At 31.0% G+C, this 23,314-nt stretch overlaps 1 protein-coding gene across 3 annotated transcripts in view; it reads right to left on the reverse strand.

Moving 5' to 3' along the window:
- Window positions 1–458: 458 nt before the first annotated feature.
- LOC126859493 (prolactin-releasing peptide receptor-like) overlaps window positions 459–23,314 on the reverse strand; it is a 55,332-nt gene continuing 32,476 nt past the window's right edge. For all 3 annotated transcript variants that reach the window (XM_050610840.1, XM_050610841.1, XM_050610842.1), the window contains one exon: window positions 459–786. The gene's annotated coding sequence lies outside the window, so the exon portion shown is untranslated. The remainder of the gene's footprint in view (window positions 787–23,314) is intronic.

The following is a 23,314-nucleotide window of genomic DNA, read 5'->3' on the forward strand; positions in this document are numbered from 1 at the left end:
ACGGCAATTCTTGGTCATCATATTGTTATCGTTGTGTTATATGAAGCAGCAAAATAAAATGTTGTCTTGTTTTAATCTTTATTATACAAAAAGATACCACAGATATTGTGCAATATCATAAATATTGCACGTTTGACGTATTCAAAGCAATAAATAAATATTATATAAAAATTATATTATATGTATATTTTGTCTATACACACACACACACAAACATATATATATATATATATATATATATATATATATATATATATATATATATTATATAATAAAAATAATATTATAAATATATTTTAAAAATTGCGAAAAGAAAAGCAAAATTTCTTTAAATAAATTTTATAAAAGAGTATATATTGTTATTATCATGTCGAAATAATTTTTTTAGAGAATAATATAAGAAATTAAAAATTACAAGAAAAAAAATAGTAGGTAACAATTTAAGATGACTAATAGTATATATTACAGATGCGCCATTTATTATGATTGAAAGTACATACATTATTAACAAGCCATTGATAAAGATTTATAATATTTACATTATTTTTTATGCTTTTTAGTCTGAAGCCTACAATTTGATAGCTTGATGCATGCTCTTATCTAATGCTCATAATATTACTCTTAATTGCATCACAGTTTACACAAATATGCGCAATTATATTATACAGAATTTACGATAAACCCATTATTCTTGCAAACATCCTCTCCGTTTTGATTTATTCCGATCGACAGCCACTTGATCGCGATGATGAAAGCGGTACCTTTCAGGCTTGATGACTAGAGTTTCTGAAAAATAAAAGCAGAATTTTTATCCTGTAAATAAAATGTTATTTGAAATCGATACGGAATTGATAAAAAAATGGCAGATTTGTTTTATTAATGCTATATACATAATATGCATAATAATGCTTTTTTATATATATTATTTGTTTTTATATAAAATTTCTCTAAAGAAATTTAATATTACTAAAAGATATAAATTTATTCAAAGCATGAAGCATCTTTTGTTGGTTAAATATAATAAATTAAATTATATAATAAATAAAAATAACGTCTTCGCAAATTAAAGAATATTTATTTTTAAAATATTTTAATATTAATCTCTTAAATATACATGTAGATAGATGAACATATATAATTTTCCGTAGCATCGGAAGAAAATTTACTTCACAAATATTTTATGTAATATTATTTTATGTAATATTTTGCGCCTCTTAATATAAAAATTAATATTTAATTTATTAAAAACATTCTTTATTCTATTTTTTTCACTATAAAAGTTTAATAAGAAGTTGATAATAATAAGCGATTAATAAGATTAAAATGAAAATATTTAAAAAATATTGAAATAATAAGAATTTTTTTAATCACCATGATATTGATATCATTCTATGATATTTTTCTACATTTTGGAAAATTATCTCTCCCAAAGTTTAAGCTAAATTTAATCGAAAAATACTTTTATAAAATAAATTTTTACTTAAAGTAAATTTTCTTTCTGCGCCACGGGAAATGTCCGACTATCTATGTACATTCGTACGAAAGATTAAGTAATCCTACGTCAGAATAAAAGTATGATATTGATTAATCGACAAACGGCGCAGCTGCGTTTAGTCCTTTGCTTACGAGAAGTTTGATCGAGGCAAGCAGATAATGCGCTGAATATTAATACGTATCGATTTTGTTCTCTATGTTCATAGAAGATTTAGCATTTTATACGCGACTTGTAATCTACATCGTTAATGGGTTTCAGTACATGCAAAATAACGAAAATTGTGAACACGAGAAAACTCATTTGAATTAAATACAGCTATCTCGCCGCTCGATACTTTCTAAATATTCCGCTTTATCCTTGTTATTTAGTTTTACTCTAAAGGCTCTATTATATCTTTAAATAAATACTTTTAACAATCTCTTACATATATTGTAGTGCTAGAAAGAATAATGACTTATTCGGATACTGTCGTAATTAAATTTAATTTAGGTATAATGTGATTTTTTTTATGACAACTACAAAAGGCGATTCTAAAAATAGAATAAAAGCATAATTTATCAAATCTACCTTGGATATGTTAACGTAAAAAAATCTTATGTAAAGCTTACAATTAGTCCGTTTTTGCTTCAAATTTTTCAACTAATAATAATATTTCCGAAAGAAGCGTAAAGAGGAGGTAGAAGGCGGCATAGTAACGATGGTACAATCAAAGAATAAACAAAGGATAATCTCAATGGAGGAATCAAAATGTACAATCCTACACGACAAGTCCTTTCGTCCTTTGAGATTGAGAAAGCAGAGAAAGCATTACTGGTCACGACAAGGCCACGGTGGTTCCTTTGGGAAAGCATAATGCAAAGCGCAGGTGGACAGACGTCGTTGTTCATGTCGCAGTCGCAACACGATTGACGACGCGAGTGCAGTACAATTTCTCAGATGTATTTCTGTAGGAAATGACGATGGTCGACTTGTCATCGTGAATTACCAATTCGCTTGATCGGCACTCCGTCACTTCCTACAACGCGAAACTGCCATCCGTGTTGTTGGCAGTTTCGGCTTCTGTGTTGGAATGCTTCTCATTTTTCAATCTTTCAACAGATCCTTCCATATGCGCCTTTTTGCAAGAATGTTTTATCGCCTAACTCAAGGTTGGAATGTAATCGGAGATTTATAAAAATCCAAGTTCTTTTGCTTCAGTTCTTTAAACAATTCGTTTTTATTAGTACATATATATGTAACAGAGAAGATTATATTTTAATAAAATTTATTAAGGTAAGTAGCCTTAAATACCGTAGACTGATATTAGAAATATAGTTTTCTCATTTTTTTGGGGGGAAAAGAAATGATTTTATCGCGCTAATATTTAATTTTTTACTTTTCAAACTTTACTAGAAATAATGTTAAAAATATATTTTTCTATATCTGATGGAATATTTGCGTTCAGTATGAAAAGGTCAAAATGCGCATATTGTGAACACTTCGGCGTCGACCGGTAAACGTAATATGCAGAGTTTGTTGAACGTGTTGTTTGATTATTGAAAATGAATAAATGATCGACACCTTCATCGTTAATTGCGGATTGTTGATTTTGGAATCTAAATAATTCAAGAAATCCGCCGCATGATTACACGATACGTATGATAAGATGTTTATGTTATCCAAACCATTCGTTATTTATTCGTTTGGAAATTATAAATCATATTTATCTTGCTTTGTAATTTTTGAAATTTACAATTTGAATTTTCATTTCATCTAGTAATATTTCCATAAATAAGAATATATACAGATACTATAAGAAAATCTAAAAATTCAATTATTTTGCATCGTATAATTTTAGAAGCAACCTGGCTGCAATATTTCAGTGTGAAAGTAAAGTTTGAAAGTTGGTTAAGTGTTGGACTTGTTAAGTATTTTTAGACACCAAGAGAATGCTTGTGATAAGATCGTTTCTTGCGAATCGATCTTTGCTGCGCGCTGCAGTATACACATATTTCTTTCTCGTATCTTGGAAATCTCGGAAATATTATTCAAAATAGCAGATCATTTACGCACTTCAAAACATTTCGAATTTCTCTATTAGTTATGATAACAAATATTTACGTAAACAATTACGTAATAATTGTTTATGCCAATAATTAGAATTCAAATATGAGGTAAACTATCTGAAAAATTGCATTCGTCTATAATATTATAGAATAAATTTATTTTAAATAATATATAATTAATATCCGAAAGATTATAATATATATTATAACAACATAAATTCCTAAAACACATTTTTTGATCGTTAAGATCGTCCGCGAATACAGACTTTTATTCTAAACACGTACGGGATATGTAGGAGGTTGTTTGTGTATCTTGAACACAGATTGGTTCGAATCTCTATGAAAGCGCGAAACGCAGGGAGTTCATAGGACGTGCGCAGAAAAATTTGATTGCCACAGAGCTGCATTCAACCATCGGATACTGAAATACGACTTCCTGGTGGTTATCCATGATTAAATCCGTCCTATTTCAAGAGGAATGCATGCGCCCGATCTCAGAATAAAACTATCAGAGTGAAATAACGTTATGACCCGGGTCGGTTTTTCACGCCGAGCTATGTCATCGACAAATTAAAGTTCGCTTTTAATGAAAACGATCAACAGACCGTTCAACGATTAATTACAACTCGCAATTAAACGGCCGTGATATATAAAGTACACAGAGGTCCTGATTCATTTAAATGTTTGATGAACATTTATTCGAAATAGGTTGTGCGTTGTTTTAACGTGCCTTTCATTTACAACTTTTCGGTCATTTTGTATGCGCGTTGCAATCGTGATTTGTTCGTGTTCAACGTCAGCAAAGAAGCTTAGTAATATAGGATAGGATATATAATATTATATGTATATAGATATCCTTGCTTTTAATATGCTCGCCTGCAAAGTGAATTGCATTCGTTATGCAATGTAAATAAGAAAAAAATTGTTGTTGAAAGGACGAGGGTTTCAGCGTGTCTTTAATGTGCCGTAAATATTCATGAATTCTTTTGTTAGTATTTATATTTAACTTTTTGCAACAGCATATTGATTCAGATCTTTTTATGAAACTTTTTAAACATTTTAAAATTATGTATGGATGAATGAGTATTTTATTATATAATATATTTTTTACTAAGTGTAATTCTAAAAAATTAAAACTAAATTATATAAAAAGTGATTATAATTTTGTACTCTCTTTCTCTTTTTTTCTCCTTCTTAATTGTATCTCTCTCATAATTGGTATCAACGATAATAAGCAATGTATGGTTTTGTATATGCATATGATTTAATTTTATGGATATTTTTTAGTTAATGTTAAAATTTTGCATGATTAAGCGAGATTTAACTTGTACGCACTCAATTAAGAGGTATTTCAATTAATTCATTAGACTATTCTGTAACTAATTCCTATCTCGTTTATGTATAGGAATCTTAAGAATATTTTACAGATAAATTTTAGGCTGACATATTGTTTCCCTCAAAAATATTTTACGCGTTATTCTTCATATGTGACAAATAATTTTTTTTTTTTTTATCAGCTACTCTCGATAAATATTAGTTTTTATTAATTTTTATTTTTTCATTTTCTCGATAAAAATATTGATAAAAATTATATTGAAAACGAGAGGTGCAAATCCAGAAAACATTTTTTCTTTCATGTTCATATATTTCAGTGATTTCAACATTATGTTTTTTTCATGACATACGATTTTTATCTTTTTAGTTATTTTTTTAGAATCTTGTGTTCTGTATTTCCAGTGTACAATAAATAAAGAGTCAAAAATAAAAACAGGTAGCAAAACGATAGTAGAACGATCGCTTGAAAATACGTGACAACGCCTAAAGAAACAACTTTTACTGTTTTCGCGATAGTAGATACTGAAATACAAACAGCCATTCTTATTCATAAGAATATACGACCTTTTTTGATACGCTTGGCGAAATGCGGAGGTTTTATTCCGATATTCTAGTCAAATCTATTATGTCTGATTTTTATCAGGTAAATGAAGTCAAGTTGCTTTGCTCGATACCATTGTCGAGATGTAAAAGGAATAAATGCATAATGAAAAAGACCAATCGTATTCGCCAACAATACATCATCATTTTTAATATCTGTCAAATTGTTTCGCTTATGCAGTTTATGTTTGAAAATCGGAAAAGAAAAGTAAAAAGAATAATTCCTTCATTTTAATTAAAGTTATAAATATTTTCGCCGAAATAATACCGGAAGAAAGAATAATTATAATTAATTTAACATAAAATATTTTTGGAGAACCGCAATCATTCTTTCTATGCATCGTAAAAGAAAGATGGAAGATACATTAAGGAAGAGGCGTAAAATTTTAACCGCCCGGTACGCTTGCAAAATTTCTATGAATGGCGTGAATTAACCGACGTTAATGTCGCAGTTAAGCAAAAACCGTATATCCCCGACATAATTTATTAATATACCTAAAGGACTACCGTCGAGCTCATCGAATCACCCCTTTTTTCACATGCAAATGACGCTATCTCGGGAGATTATTACGTCGCACGCACGATTAAGGACACTTTAAATCACCGTTTTTATTTTTACACGGGATGCACTATTAAATCTGGCCTTCTGTATTTGAAAAACATCGAACCGATCGTTTTTCTCTTCTCGCTCGAGTTTTCTTGCATAATTTATCTCGACAGAGTAATCACGATATACGAAAAACGATATGCGATTCACGTGCGATATCGTAAACCCGCCTCGGCTTCCATAACTTTTTATGTTCTTGTAGATTACTTGCTCAAATCTTCGTTGCGCTTTCATTAAGAAATCACGAGATAAGATTCGATATAATGTTTGTAAACAAGGATTTATTGCAAATATTGGCCCAAATTTTGCATTTAGATTGTTAATCTAAATAAATTGATATTCGCATTTTTTGGATAAAGTAGAAAAATCTTATTGTTAATACATATATTATATTCATTATTTAGTTATCTATTTTTGCTGGAATATATTGATATTGTTATATTTCTCGATTACTTATAATTGACTTCAATGCAAGTAACTAAATTTGAATGATTATTATAATGCAATCAGTTTAATCATAACAATTAGATGTGACGAATAATCTATATTAGATAGATTTATTAATAACTTCAGCTAAAAGCCAAGAAGTGGACTTGGTTTCTATAAATTCCTTAAAACATGCATACCAATCATTCCACATTCATACCTCATATCTTTATAAATATATTATTTAATATTAATTTATTAAATATAAATACAATAAATCTTATTAATATTATAAATGAATAAATCAACAAATTAAAAATTACTTAAGATAATAATAAAAAATTATTTCTTTAATTCTACAAATTAATATTTTATTTTTATAAACTACCTAAGTTTTACTCATACTTATAATTATTAATATATTAATCCTAAATTTAAAATTAATAAAATTAAAGGTCAAATATGAATTATTAAAATAATGTAATCCTTTAAATTAATGGAAAACAATTTTTCCTCAAAATAATTTAATCCATGTTGAATATAAGAATATAAATATAAAGAATAAGCTCTTCTAAAAATACAAATTAATATTAAATAAATATTAATAACAAATATTAAGCCTATAATCTATATTAATAGATTAATTATTAACAGATAATATATATATGTGTACGCGTATGCGTGAACTCTATTACCGAGAGAAAGATGCAAACACATGTACAATATTTTTTTCTAAATAATGATATCCTGCACAGATGCAGTTGTCGATGATCTCTTTATCAAAATTATAATATGATACCTATGCACGGCTTCTAGAAAAATTCATTACGAATTAACTCTATCAAAATTCATTACGAATTAACTATAACAAAATTCATTACGAATTAATTATATAATTAATTATTCAAAGAGTTTTTCTCTTCTTGCAAGACCGATAAGCTCTTGCAGACTTGGCTATGTGCAAAGAGAATTTCTTTGTATTTTCTCGACATGGTCAACGTAATGCCAATTGTGCTCATCACGAGAGATATCCATCTGGAAACTTTTTTCCCGCGGCCTTTTTTTCCACCGCGCATAAAAAGAAACGCAGACAGATAATATAAAACGAGAGACGGATAATCGCGCGTCCCCATCGCTTAGAGAGTTCGCCAGACGGGTTAAGTGCTCGAGAGAATAGAATATGACGTATTTCGAGATTCCATTTGTCGATAGTGATTCGGGCCACTCTTCGCTGCCTGTGCCGGCAACAAAAAAGCGCGTTCTCGTTTCTTATCGCGTGACGAAAAAAGAAACGCCCAGGGAGATTTAATTGAAAAGCAACGGCAAAATGCGCTTACTGTTTGTCGGGTTAAATTTAAAAAATTGTATAGTCTCGTTTGAGAACCACCCGAGGGTTGTTGTTACACGCGTGGTACACGTGTCGAGTACCATCGCGGAAAAGACATCTCGTATTTTGCCGCTTGCGCCTTACCACTTTCGTTGTGTTGCACGGATAGTCACTTATCCGCTTCCCGTACTTCGCGCTCGTCAAATTGAATCTCGGGATTGTACTACATCAGGGGTGTGGCGGCGAGGGAGGAAGTTACACTGTAGAGTGAGCAAACTTTGTAATACTGTTCTGCAAATAATGCCGCGTTGCTAATATACTGCAGTTGATAGAACATGTGATGCTAATGCAAAGAGAGATAAACCCAAATTGCAATTTGCAACATTGCAATATTGCCGCAATGTTGCTGCGCTGTTCTGTATTGTATGGGAAGTGGAGTGAAATGTGCCATTTCAAAATTCATTTGTAACTTTTGACAGAGTCCTAGGGATAGGACTTTACTTGCGATTTTATATACGTGTTTTGATTCCATGAGTGTTTTCCTCAAAATTTGCCCCCCGAAATTACAAGTGAAACTTTATTATATAATTTCGATTATATTCCACTTTGCCTACATGCATATTCAATTGCACATATGCAAATTACATTCATACGTGCATTATCTAAATGTCACAATATCTCATACATACATACATACATACATACATACATACATACATACATACATACATACATACATACATACATACATACATACATACATACATACATACATACATACATACATACATACACACACACACACACATACATACATACATACATACACACACATACATACATACATGTATACATACATGTATACATACACACATATAACACATGCATATTCTGCTCGTATTATACTGTTACATTTTCAGATAACATTATAAATTTTGTTTCATGTATTTATTATATAACTGTATAATGTGCCGTAAATTCAATTATTTTTTAGAATCAGAGGATCTTATGGAATTCATACGAATGATAAGAGCAATTGTACTCTTACCGAAAATAGATAATTATGTGTTTCATTTATAACGCGTGCATCCACGTACGCATGCATACAACATAGTACAGAAATTAAAGGATCAAAATTTCATTATTTCTTTAATTAAACATATACAAGAGAGAGAGAGAGAGAGAGAGAGAGAGAGAGAAAGAGAGAACGGAAAATGTTCCATATTTTCATGAAAGTAATTTTGTAACGATAATGACAAATGTTGATATAACAGTTAAATTGTATAGGAAATTTTAAAAAATTAAGCCGAAATTATACATATAAATTGCTTTTATATTTAAATAAATTATATATAACAAATTTATTTAAACATTGTTTTAACATATTTAAATTTAATCAAAATTGAAAAACCTTTGGGAAATAAAACAACAAATTTATTTAAACATTGTTTTAAAATATTTAAATTTAATCAAAATTGAAAAACCTTTGGGAAATAAAATGTAATATTTGTGATATATAAAAAAATTCCATAAAAAAAAAAAAAAAATTTTGAAAAGGTCGATTGTTTGAGTATATGACGAGCCATTAGTATTAAATTCCTCTGTTATTAAATTCCTTTATCTTCTTTCCTCTGTTTTTTAAATTGAAATAAATTTACGTATATTTTTGATAATGTATCTCCTAGAATAGAATTTTATTTTGCTTTTCTAACTTTAAATCTCTTTTCCTTTATCGGCTAATGCATTTCAATAGTAAAGGGATATACATTCTACTATAGAAGACTTTTGATTGTCATCTGTGCGCAATGCACTTTCGCAATTATCCTCTCTTCACGCGAAATCTCGTCGCTTGGGCAGAAATGGCTGCTCTAATCGCTCTACGAAATTCCTTTATGCACAGCTCAATCGTTTCCGTTCCAAAGGACGCGGAATCATGGATAAAGGTGAGATACACTCTGCGATGAAATGTGTTGAAATTGCGCGATGACCGATGCGCAATTATACCAGGCACAATACGAATGGCGATGAATGGCGTTAAATCGTCTCATAATCCTTGACATGAGTTGTTAATGACATGGGATGTTAAATGTCTAGCATTTGTCGTTTGGTCTTAATTCATCGCAGGCATAGAAGCGCTTCCGGAAGTTAATTCGATGCTACAGACGCTAAGATCTGTGATCTTATGAAAGTGTTTCAATTTCTCCATTTTATTTTTGTTGTATTCCATTAAAAGTAATGTATTATACAGACATAATACTATATATTATAAGAGATGACATTTTTGTATAATATAATTTTTTAAATGCTTGATGCACACACACACACACACACACACACGCACGCACACATAAACAGAATACTGAAATACTGATTATTAGATTAGATTTGTTTACTACTAAATTATCGTCAATAAGTAGCAGTATTTGTTTTAAAGCAATATAAGTTTTAAACAATAAAATTTTCCTAAAAATTTGTATTGATAGAAATATGTGACAAATAATAATCGAGCAGAGAAAAAATTGTTTATAATGTAATAATTAATTTAATAATATTAATTAATATCTTATAACATATTTATAACATTAAATGGAAGTGAATAATTATATTTAATTGCTTATCAAGAATCCTTTAAAATATTTATAAATAGGTAAGCAATTTTTCAGCATATCAACAAATTAAAAATTCGGCGAAATAAATTTCTATCAATTTATTTTAATTCATCTTTTTATCGAAATACCCAATTATATGGGAAAAAAAAATAATTTAATTCTTTCCAATATTTATTTCCATTTATTCATCTTTTATATAACGTGGTATCTGTACAGCATGATATGATTTCAAAGCGGAACAATATCTCTCTCTCTCTCTCTCTCTCACTCTCTCTCTCCCTCTCTTCTCGATGTGGCATCATGACAATATCTTATCAAAATTCATATTCCGTCTGAACGAATCTATATTATAGCTGACGGTTTTGTCTTCCCATTGCTCATTTAACGACCCGGGCATTCTTTTCTTTGTTTTTTCAAGAGGCAATCGATATCTTTGTCAATTCCGCCGCGTACTATTGAACAGATTCGGGTTCCGTTTACTGATTTCACAGGTTGCCGGATGCGTTTTCACGGTAGAGCTGTAGCACGCGATACAAAGCGCGATTGATAACAGAATACTCGCGAAATGGCGGCGACCTATTGAAAGGCGGTAGTGTGAATCGCGCTACACTGCGATTCGAAACGTCATAAAGGAGCTCCCTCATTCGCGCCTTCAATTACATAAGATATAGCATGCTCACATGAAGGAATCAATAGCGCATCAACCCATCAGACGAAAAACAAGAGATTGAAATAAATGAGGAAGAAGATAGAGTTCAAGCTAACGAAAACTTGTACTTTTATTGGAAAGAATTAATTAATCTAAATAAATTAAGACATAGAATACAACTCTAATTTATACAAATTGTCGAATGAATAATGATGAATTTTTCCTTATTCTTCTTAAAACATATTTACTAAAAAATTATTTATTATTTGCGTGCTCCATTTATTTTGGGATAATTTGAGGATAAAAATGTAGAGAATATATATTGCTATAAAATATTTCTGTTAACACTAATTGTTTTCGTTAATATATTGAATAAATATTTGTATAGAGAGAATATCAGCAATGATTTTTTTTTTATAAAATTATTTCAGAAAAGAAATGAGGAGAATATAAAGACACTTTTTTATCCTTTAATGATATTTTGTAGAAAATATATTGTATTATCTATTATAAATAATAATTTCAATAAAAGTTTCTAAATTCATTAAATTAACATTGTGATTTAATCAACAGTATATATTTTCTAGTGAGGTAATTAATTATTTAATCTTCTGATTGTGCAATAAATATTAACAAACATGTCCGTAATACGCGTATATACAGAAGGATATTTGTCGAAACATCAAAGCTTTTGATGCTCGAAATGTGTAATCCAGAAATATAAATAGAGAGAATGGGAGAAAGAGAGGGACAGAGAGAGAAAGGAAGAGGGAGAAAATTTACACTTCATCCATTTCGAATTTTTATCAATAAATCATTTGCATATTTTCTTTTTTTTATCGCGTTAAGTATATTTGAAAAGTAAAAGACCGCCAGAATCCGTTTAACATCCTAGTAGAAGATACTTCAGCACTTTGGTAAATCGTTTATGGCGAAACTTAGTTCCGCTCTAATGCACTAAATTACCATGAACTATCCTATCCGGAACTATTAAATGCGAAACTACGAACATTCGGCGCGCGAGTAATTTAAGGACGATATAAACGAGATCCTCCTTTGCTGGCCGGTATTACCGGTATGAGATTATACATGCTCGAGAAAATCAAGGTCAGCCTCGTATAAACCATGCCATAAATGTAGCCATATTGCGGTTGCAAAACTAGTAGATCGCACATGCCTCTGTGTATGACGTTTTTATGCACGTGGTTCAGGTATGTATGCGAGCTACATTAGGAAGATGAAAAATCGCAAAAAATTGCACACGAAATAGGGCATACGTGTGACAGTCCGCATAGCGACATATTTGCAAGTAAAATTTAAGCCGAGCTCACTACCCTGATTATATGATCCATAAAGATCACCCTATTTCTCCGACAACATTGTTCCGAAATTATTTTCACAGCTTTGAACAATTCCCTCGTATACTGGATTAAGAATTTTAAAATAAACACGTTTTATTTTTGTTATTTTCATAATGCGGCATTAGGAAGTAAATACATATAAAGCAGTTTACAAAAAACATGTAATGATTATTTCGAGCATTTGAATAACTGGCTGCAGAGTTTTCATATATATGTATATAGCTAGATTGAATGTAAACAGAAATTTAGAGATCATAAAACCAATTTTAGATGAGCCATAATTCGCAGTAGAAAAGTGAAAACAGAACTCTGTTTATAATTTTATGTGTTGTGCATATTTCGATCGATATATATATATATATATATATTCTGATTTTTTTGTATAATGTTTTTTGTATTATACAGCACATAAAATTATAAATAAAGTTTTATCCACTATATTTTTCCGCGATCGTCTACAAACATCAAAAATTATTCCTGAGCGAAACTTCTCCTTATTACATTTACTATTATTAACAGGAAAGTCCACGATATCCAATTTACTGCAAGATAATAGAAGTAAACTTAATTACTCTCATTAATTATTTTTGAAATTAAACCTTAAAACAATCCTTCGAGAAATCCTCGAAATCAGTTTGGCGCCACGAAGAGCCGCTTTTTATTTAATTCAACAACACATTCGATGACAGTTTGTTCGATTTTCTTTCTGCGGCAGTATTCGTCGATGCTGAACGAAATACAAGTGCTGAGACTGAGTGGCTAATCCTCTCGGTCGCAGGGGCTGATAACCAGATGATAACCGGCTTTTATCCATTAAATCCATTAAGGCCGCCGGCGGATAATCGGCGCCGTACTGACGCCAAGCTGTTAGGATTTGTACCGTGTAGGGTCGCGATTGACCGAATCAATTGACATTTGCACAGCATTCCCGGAATACCAATCATTCATTGGATCTTCAACAGATTTGAAATTGATTTGGTTTTAATAAAAATGGATACCAAAAGAGATTAAAATAAAAATTAAACAATTTTGAAAAAAAAATTATATATTTAATCAATCAAATTGTATATAAAAATTTCAAGCATTTAAAGATCTTGTTAAATAAGAGTTTAGTTTCAAACAACTTTATCTCTTTAGTTGTTCAGAGTATAAACTTTATCTGTACAAATTTAAAAAAATTATGTTATTTGCTTTATTGTTATGAGATTGTTTGATTTTATGAATGATATCAAAAAGAATAAGAATAAAAATAGGAAGGCTCTTGTTTTCATTTCACAATAATCATAAAAACGAGGATTCTTTTTAATTTATGACAACCTGCAATTCTAAATTATAACTCTAAAGTCGGAAAATAATTTCAATTAATTTAGATTGGTGAATGTCTTCACAATGATGAACATGCTGGGAATATTGCTGTGATATATTGTAGCTTGGTATGCACAATAAATCGTGCGTCATTAACTTCACGATGCTAAAGCACCTAATTTTCTTTCTTGCTGCACACGCAATTACTATCTAAAGCCACGTGCTACAATATATCATGTTACGAGCAAAACACTTTATATAGAGTGTTCCGTAAAATCTGTTATCATACAGTAAAGCTATATTTTCTTTATCGAATTTTGAAAGCATCTTGTCTCAATGAACATTTGATTGGATGCCGCCTTTTAATGATTCAAGTTTTCAAACGACAGTATCTTAAATAAAATCTCAACAGAACTTTATTTATTTATTTTTTTTTTCATTAAAAAAATATGTGAAAGAAGACAAATTTTTTGGGCACCTTGTATAACGAGGGTTGTCTTATTAAGAGAGCGCAAAAGTAATTATCACGGAATATAAATCGGTTCGAGAAGAGTCGGAGTGAAATTCGTTTGCCGCGTGGGAAAATGAGGATTTCCTTGATCCAGATATATGATAATCCATTTATTTTTATTTGCTAAGATAACGGCAATTACTATTATCCACCATCTGTGCGCAGATTTTTATTTTTAGAAATATACTTTGATCTCTCTCTCTTCCAAGAAAACAGCGACAAATAGCATAAATAAAGAATAACAGCAAAGAGAGAGAGAGAGAGAGAGAGAGAGAGAGAGAGAGAGAGAGAGGCATCCTGCCTTATGAGAAGATGAAGTCTTCGACTAATCTTATAATCCCTTTAGGGAGGTAATTTTGATAATTACGATAATTACGCAGTCCCAACTCGGGATTGGGATTATTCGTCGAATAGCGACAAATTAAATAATGAATTCTTTAAGTAATTTTTTTGTTAGTGTTTGTAAAAGCCATCTCACTTGTCTACTATACTATGCAATTTTTTATCATTCTCTGTGACGTGAAACATTTTAAATTACTTATTAAATTACTTATGCAAGAAATCTTATTTTTAATATTAAAAAAAGGAAAATTTTATTTCTAAGATAATCTTAATATTTTTCTACTTCTCTTCAAAATCTTTAATTAATTAAAAAAAAATATATATATATGATTATTTTCTAAATATATGATTTATATGATTTAATTTATTTGATATCCAAAGTTTAATCTCTCGAAAAGCTTTTCACTTTCTATCACTCCTAATTCTAAAATATAAAATATTGGAGTTTTTAAGTACATATATAGGCACATTATATACACACAGACACACACATTTTAGTTAATGTAAGAAAAAATTGATTTCAGTTTATAATCCCGAAAACAATCACTAAAATTAAAGTCATTAGCTTTATCAATTTAACCGAATACGTCACATATATTTCCCTTAAAATTTTCATTGAATGAAATATGAGAAGAAATAGCTGAAATTGATCACTAATGCCAATATTCGTTGCGTTTCATATTTCATATTTCGTATATTTTTTTTTTATTCACGTTCTTCGTTGTGTAGATATTTGAAAAGCGCTGTCAGCGTTTTTTCACTCATTTTTTTCGCGGAGACAGCTTAATTTCTGTTCTAGCAGGCTATTCTATTCTGCTGCTGGCACTATTCAGTCCTGCTCATGTTGTAAAACATCTTAAGGAAAAACAAATTATCGAGATAGTTTGTTGATTTTTTTACTACAAAAGATTCTATTAATTTTAAAGTTTTTTTAATTTATCATTAATTTAAAATGGATCTGAATAAATTACTTATTTCAATTTATATTGTTTGCAATATAATAATCAACGTTAAATATTCCATGTGGTCAATCTTTATAAAAATTATTTATCTAAAATTATTTACCCAAAATAGAATACGTGAAATATATTATATATATATATATATATATATATATATATATATATATATATATTATATAATCTTTCTTTTTTAATGATATTAATTTTTAAAATGTTCGCGTATCATTGCTTTATTTTTAATTTCAACAAAATGATATTTAAATGCACTTTAACATATTTTCTTCTTTTGTACTACCTAACATAACTTTGAATAGTACATCATTTATCTCATCTACCTAATTAATCCTTCTATAATATAACACTTTATCTTCCATCCTCGACAATCATTGTCATTAATTTGCATTAACGAGCGTGCCTCCCTAATGAATTCTCCGAAGATATCGTGTACGGGCGTCAAGTCTTTATCTTGTGATGTCATGTTTTCCGATATAACACGATAGGAAGAAGATTTTCCGAGGATGAGAGAAAGTAACCGATATATCACATTAGTGGAGGCTGATTAAATGATGTCGGTAGTAAAAAAAACAAATAGTAGCAGTTCGAGAAGTAACGCAACCGTTAAAAGCAATTCATCTCTCACAAATTAAATTATTCTACTATTTAATTTCAGCGCAGTAGTGCTACTGCGACATATTGGTCAGACCGATTTCAGTAGAATTACCAAGGATATTGGTTGGACCAATTTCCGCAAAACCATGACAGCTTGATCAGATCGAAGTCCTCTGTGGTTACTTGCCTGCTAAACTATGCACGACACTTGGCTAGAATTCATCTCTAAATCGATGAAATTAAATGGTTCCTTTATAATTCTATCTGTGATTATCTGACAGATGCTCGTATCTAATTATACTAATTATGCAAAGTTTTAATCTCATTTAATTAATTATTATTTTATTGTACATGTATGTGTGTGTGTGTGTGTGTGATTATATGTAATCTCATTTAATAACACATTTATCTACATTGCAGTGCAGAACAGTTGACAAAGCCTAACCATTTAATGCTACAGCATTCTTTTTAATTTCAAGTCATCTTATGACGAGGTTATTTTAATTTCACTCGAGATATCGATGTTCCGTCATTCAGAACAATTTAACGTCTTTAACTGATCGAACTTGCGTTCACGTGCCGTTATTAATCGTCTTGCAACAGCGCAGCGTATCGATTAGTTCGTATTCTAAATTATTCCCTCGGCCCTCACGAAATTAAATAACACCTACATATTTCCCGTCAGAAACATCGCAGCGGTGAATAGGGAATCTGGCAAGCGTCCGTACAAGCGTGTGGTAATCGCAGACCACTTCGGCATACATAGCGACCGCATTCGCAGTTGCCCGATAACGCGACAATACCAAAAGATAGGAACACGAAATAGCGACATTTGTGTGTCATGGCCATTATTGTGTCGTTTAACAATCGCGCATCTATTTGAAAGTAGGTATTTATCACGAAGTAAAGTACGCGCGTGCTTAATTATTTTTCACTTAAATTCCTTGTGAGAAATATCGTGACAGATGCTAATTTAGCGTACCATAAATATTTGACAATTCGCTCTCTAATTCATCTTGTAGGAAACAGCAATTAACCAATGTATTTTGTACTATTTGTTACAAACGCGTGCTTGAAGTTTTCCTTGATACGAACGATAAAGAGAAACGAAGGGAATAACGCTAAAGAGATAGGTATAATTAAGTACTCTCGTTTCAATGTATGCGCGCTACAAAGACCTTCTTTGATATTCCGCGTAATTACATTCCGCCGAATCTCGATAAAAGTTGCTTATTCTCGAGCAATCCATTACAATTTTACCCTCTGACGTTAATTGATTAGAAAGGATTTATTAGAAAATATTATTTTCAAATAACAATATATTATATAAAGTAAAAGATGCGAAAGATTGTTTAGTTCATTTTCAAAATATCTTCATGTTCCATGTGCTATTTTTTTTTTCGATTTGTCCTTCATGCTTCATGCACGAAAGGCGACAAGGCTGGATTTCGAGTGCTGAGAAGCAGCCGCTCGAGAATCGAAGAGCTTCTATTCGTCGTGCCCGTCGATGCCTTGAAAATCCTGCTGTCGTCTAATGAAAAAGGCAAAGTTACGGATCGACACCTCGCACTAGTCGAGTCAACTCCGAGGTCGCATCTTTTTCCACGCTAAGGGGAGTTAATACCGTGAAAAATATAGAGAGCCTCAACTTTCGCATGTCACAGGAAGAAAAATCTATCGTTCTTTCATCTTGATGAAGAAAAAAATGATTGTTACTCTCTGACTGATGATTGCGTTTGAATCTCCGTAAAGGGCGTAAAACATCCTTTCTTTTTCTCTTTTTATTAGTGAACGGAGAACATCAAAGTCATCAAAGAAAATAATTCTATTTTTCTATGCTGTTTTATCTCTATTATTTTATGCTTTATTTGCTCTTTATTTCTATTATTCTATGCTTTTTTATCCATAATTTAAATTATTACGTATATACGTATAATAAGATTATTATTCTTCAAAAACTTCATTTTGATATAATTGACATTGTATTTTCACATATATATGTCATATTTTTAATTATTTATCCCAAAAACATCAAATGGATGTATTAATACTTTTAACATTTTTAAAAAATAATCTTGGTACGCAATAGTTTATTTTAAATATTTAAAAAAATATTATACATAACTTATAAATTAATAACTTTTATAGAGAAATAGAAAAAGATAATTGACTTGGCTTGCAAAAAGTTTGAAAACAATTTAGTATAATATATTAATTTATTTTTGCAAAGAATATAACAGCCGCAGAGAGCTTTTAATAAGGATTATCTTAAAAGCTTATCACACAAAAACTTCCTTTGTTTCTCATAAGAAGGGCCATTTAAATGTATTTATCTTTCTCAATTATCTCCGAAGAAAACTTTCGTTGTTCGAATATTTAATTATATTAACATCCTGCTAATATTTATTCAAACATTTTTTTTTTTCAATTATATGTAACTTTACGAAACTCTAACTCGAAAATTAAGTATTTAGACACATATAAAGTATTTAGACATGTATATCTGTACGAAAATCTTTTATCATATGGGGATTGGAGTTGCGAAAGTTGCGAACATATCCTGTACAGCTGGATCGAGAGACGCAGAAGAACGACCGGCATTAATTAAAACCGCCGAGCGTGTCGAGTAGGCGACGGCTCGCGCTATCGCCTCCTCGCGATCCTATATCGCTTTTACCAGCAAGTAAACAGTGCTGTTGCTATCAACGGCTATGCCTCTTGTGTGCTCTCGCGCCCTTTCGCGTCGCCGTGCCATATCTATCGTTCGTCGCTCGTACCTATCGTTGTTTTCACATGTATCACAAAACGTGATGTCTGTCGATACACGCAAATATCACAACGTCGATCGATTTGGAACTGTAATCAATCGAGAGCAGTTCGAATTTTCCCTTGAAATTTTCCGTTCACCGTCTGCGATTAAGCCCGTATATTATTTCCGCCCTTTCAATCCTACAAGATTAAACTAGCCGTTTTTCTTGACTTTTCAACAATTTTTATAAATTAACGTTTCCGTATTACATTACATAAAATATAAAAAAAGAATAAAGAAAGATTTTCGCAGAAGTATCGCCAAACTGTACTCACAATCCGCGTAAGATTCTATATTAGTTCGGATGTTTTTCTCCCCCTGTATTTTCCTGCATGACGTAATACATTAGGTCTAAATGTAATCTAAACGTATTACAAACAAGGGCTACTTCGTTATTAGCCATTTTTTTTTTTTGGTAGCCAACTATTTTTCTGCCGATGGCAAGCATTTACGTATTTGCGAAGCTACGGTCTGCGCAGGATTATATACCGGCCATGGTTACTCAACGGGCGTATTTGCTTAATCGCCGTAAGCCACGTACCCATAAATCGCGCATAATCTCCATGTCCATATCGCAGAATTGTTTAATCCCCGGGTTGGGTAATGCGTTAAACAGAGAATAAGAAAGTCAGTGTCTTCCTCGCCCGCGTTAATTCGCCCACGCGTTTATTCGCGTCCTTGTGCCGATTAACGATTCTTTTTGAAGCCTCTTTTGACATTTCATCCCTCTCATTAGTATTCATATATAATATAAAAAGTTTTTCATTTCGCGAACGCTTATATGTACAGTATAACACTTGCCGGCGCTCGTCGAATTTATCAGATTATCGAGATCCCATGAATACACTTGACATCTGGGCGTACAGAGTGTCGCGTAAATAAAGATATGCAACTTGGAGCTGCAATCTGAATACCTGAACAATAGAAGGTATTATACAAAGCATTTTTACGCGAAAGCATTTTTTTAGTAGACTACAGTCACGCAAAAATGTCCTCGATATTCTGATATGATTTAATTTTATTTCAACCACGCCGCTTATTCATTGAATGTATCAAATTAGATTTTCTACGTATCGGTTACGTATCATGTGCACCATTTTCTTTTTTTTTTCATTTTATTTGAGTAATAAATTAATTTATTTTGCAAATTTTTCTTTGGTACAATATTGTATATACTATACACGGGAGAAATTAATTTAAATTTATTTCTTATTACATTAATCTAATTTTGACATGGAAGTAATTAAGCATGAAAGCAATTAAATACGCGTTAGTTAATAAGAATTGTTTAAATTAGCATATAAAATGCACAGATATTGGACTTTAGCCAAAACACATTTGCGGAACTTCACGAGATTCGATTTCCGAAATGCGGACAAAAATTAATTATTCCTACTGACTTTCGTCTGTCACTCATGATACATATTTTCGATCGCGGAAAATTTATGAGATAGCAAGCTTGATATAGATGTGCGAATCACTGTCATCGTCGATGCCACGTGGAACACTTCCGAAAGCATTTCTGCCGCGCCGAACTAACATGCAAAGCGTGTCATGAAATGGCACTCCCGAGGCGCGTGATAGGACATGATGACTACGCCGAGAACTTCGTGAATTTGCGGTGTGCCTTACTTTATCATAGCGGCGCTACAAGGAACACAGGTGTGTTCCCCGGATAGTACCCCGTTTAACTTGCGCTCGATAATCCGGCTGGACTTGCATCGCTTGATTGCACGCTGTTTCGCATGCCGCGGATCGCAACAATAAACCACAAATGCCAGCAGTTGCAAGCGAAGGGTAGGGTATTAGATTAATGACACCAATTCTGCATTAAATTGACAGTAATTATTCATTTAAAATTTGCAGTCTTGAGAATTTGACATATATATATATATTTATATACATAAATATTTACGACTAAAAATTTATCTTTTTTATTGAAGGAAGAAAATTGATTTTTTTTCCTCATCCGAGCTCTTCATTTCTGTTGTTGATTATTGCGTAAATATTATTGTGTGCATTTTTTATCATATATTATTGCAAACAATTTTATGTAAATATGTCAGTGTATTATTCAAGCTTATACACATTATATGCAAATTATTCAATAAATATCCTTCAATATCTCTTGCAGATTTATACAGCTATTAATATTATTGTGAAAAGCATTCTTGAATACATATATAAAGAAATTATTTATGTAACATTTATATATTATTTTTGTTTAAGAAACATATTTCCTCAAAGAAATGTTTTTCTCAAAAACTACCATATAGCATATTTATATTTATTCTATCATATTTATATTCTTTAATTAAATTCTCTTAGAGAATTTCTAATAAGAAACTTTTAGTCATAATCCATTTTGATGTAACGTACTTATTCAGTTTATGTTATTCAAAAAGCAAATATGTTTGACTTTCTTTGAGAAGTCTTCTTCGCAGTTGCTTAAGATTAAAAATTTAAGCGAGTGAAAAAGTAGCTACATATATATAGCTCGAAATATTTTAAGTTATCTTTTCATTATATCCTCTATTCTAAAGGTGGCTTTGAGGGAGAAAGAGAGTTGCTGCAACACAACAACAACAACAACAACAACAACAACATAATTCATGATGTACATCCGTAGATACACTCGTTTTCTGCGCACGATCCACAAATCGCCTCTTGCGAGAGCAAGATCCTCTCGTTTGCCAACAGCAAATGTGAAGTTAGGTTAACAGAATTACAGTGATACTCGGCAAATTAGCGCATTTGAGGTAAACACTCGAGTGAATTTATTGGCGGCCATACCTTCGTGCCGCCGGCGCAAAACGATGTCCGTGACGTAGTTTCGATCCGCTTCGACGTTACGGTTCTACACTCATTAAGCTTTATCCGAACAATCCGTAATTTATCCGTAAACTCGTGACCAGCCTCTTCATGACACTGGCGGTGAGATTAATCGACAAAATAATGCCAATTTTATTTGTCGATTATAAATGTCTCCACATATACACATTGCGAGAGTTTAATCTCTCTTACAATGAGGGAAGGTCGGACAAAATATTGATTTTTAATGATATTATATAATTATTAATTTTTTAACACATATTTTTTGCCCGAGTTTTATAATGCGCATTTCTTCCGCAACACAAAATTTTTAATGACATTAAGATTCTTTAATTATTTAAATCATTGAGCGGCAATGAAAAAAATCCCAAAAGTTTATAAAATTCTGATGATATTCCCAATGATATCGATTTATAGACAAGTGCTAATTGATCCGGTCTTCTTCTAAAATTATCAATATTGCGCAATATTAACATTTCATTATACAAAACATCGAGAGAGATTTAATAAAACAATTATTGTTTTTAATATTTTGAAAAATATAGGAAATACAATAAAAGAGAGATATACTGTGCGAATATATAATGAAATAATTTTCATAACAATTTGAAATAATTTTTATTTCCTTTTATATACGTATTGCATATCAAACGCGTACATTTCGACCTGAGATTATAAAAAGTTAAATCATTCTGTGTATAATCATTTATCTCTCAGATTAAAGAATTAAATTATCACGATAAGATTTAATTGGACCGAGTTGCGCGACTCATCCCCGCCGGGAACAGAGCTTTAATTTCTCGATTCCCTTCTCAAACATCCTCAAGGCTCTTTTATTCAGTGAACCGGGCTTCGGCTTTTCAACTATCAGCTTGCTAATTAATCCTATCAGCATGACTGAATATTCGCTTGTGTTCGATGATGCGTAATAAATTCACCGGCTGGAGGATACTCAAGCGGACAAGTTAGATTAATGCTAATGCTATGGAATAAATATATACGTGCAGATCGAGTACTCCATCGATATAGATATTTTTTTATAACGCGATATAAAGCTATGATCTTGTTCAATCGTTCGTAATATGGCACGTGATGTTATATGAGAGATAACGAAGCTTGTAAACGTGATATTACAAGGGAAATATTTCGGAGCTTATCTATTATCATGCCGTAAGCACACAGCGTTTAACGTAAATACTTTTAAAAAAATGATTCGTGCTGTCCGATATACTAGCGAGTTGTTTAAATGTGATATTAATTATTCCTTCTGTCAACTGTGTGTAAAATATCAATTTTTCATTTTAAATGAAAAACTCGTATGTTTGTAAAGTGCCTTAAATATATCTTTGTATTTCTATAATTAAACTACGATCTTGTGCGCGCACACAAATAAATTATTTATTTAGAAATTATTTAAATTATTTTAAAAGAATTCTATACGCGCGATAGCTTTTGCAAAATACAATTGCGAAGTAAAAATTGCACAGGAA

The sequence above is a fragment of the Cataglyphis hispanica genome, chromosome 3, assembly GCF_021464435.1.
Source record: "Cataglyphis hispanica isolate Lineage 1 chromosome 3, ULB_Chis1_1.0, whole genome shotgun sequence".
NCBI classification, from domain to species: Eukaryota; Metazoa; Arthropoda; class Insecta; order Hymenoptera; family Formicidae; genus Cataglyphis; species Cataglyphis hispanica.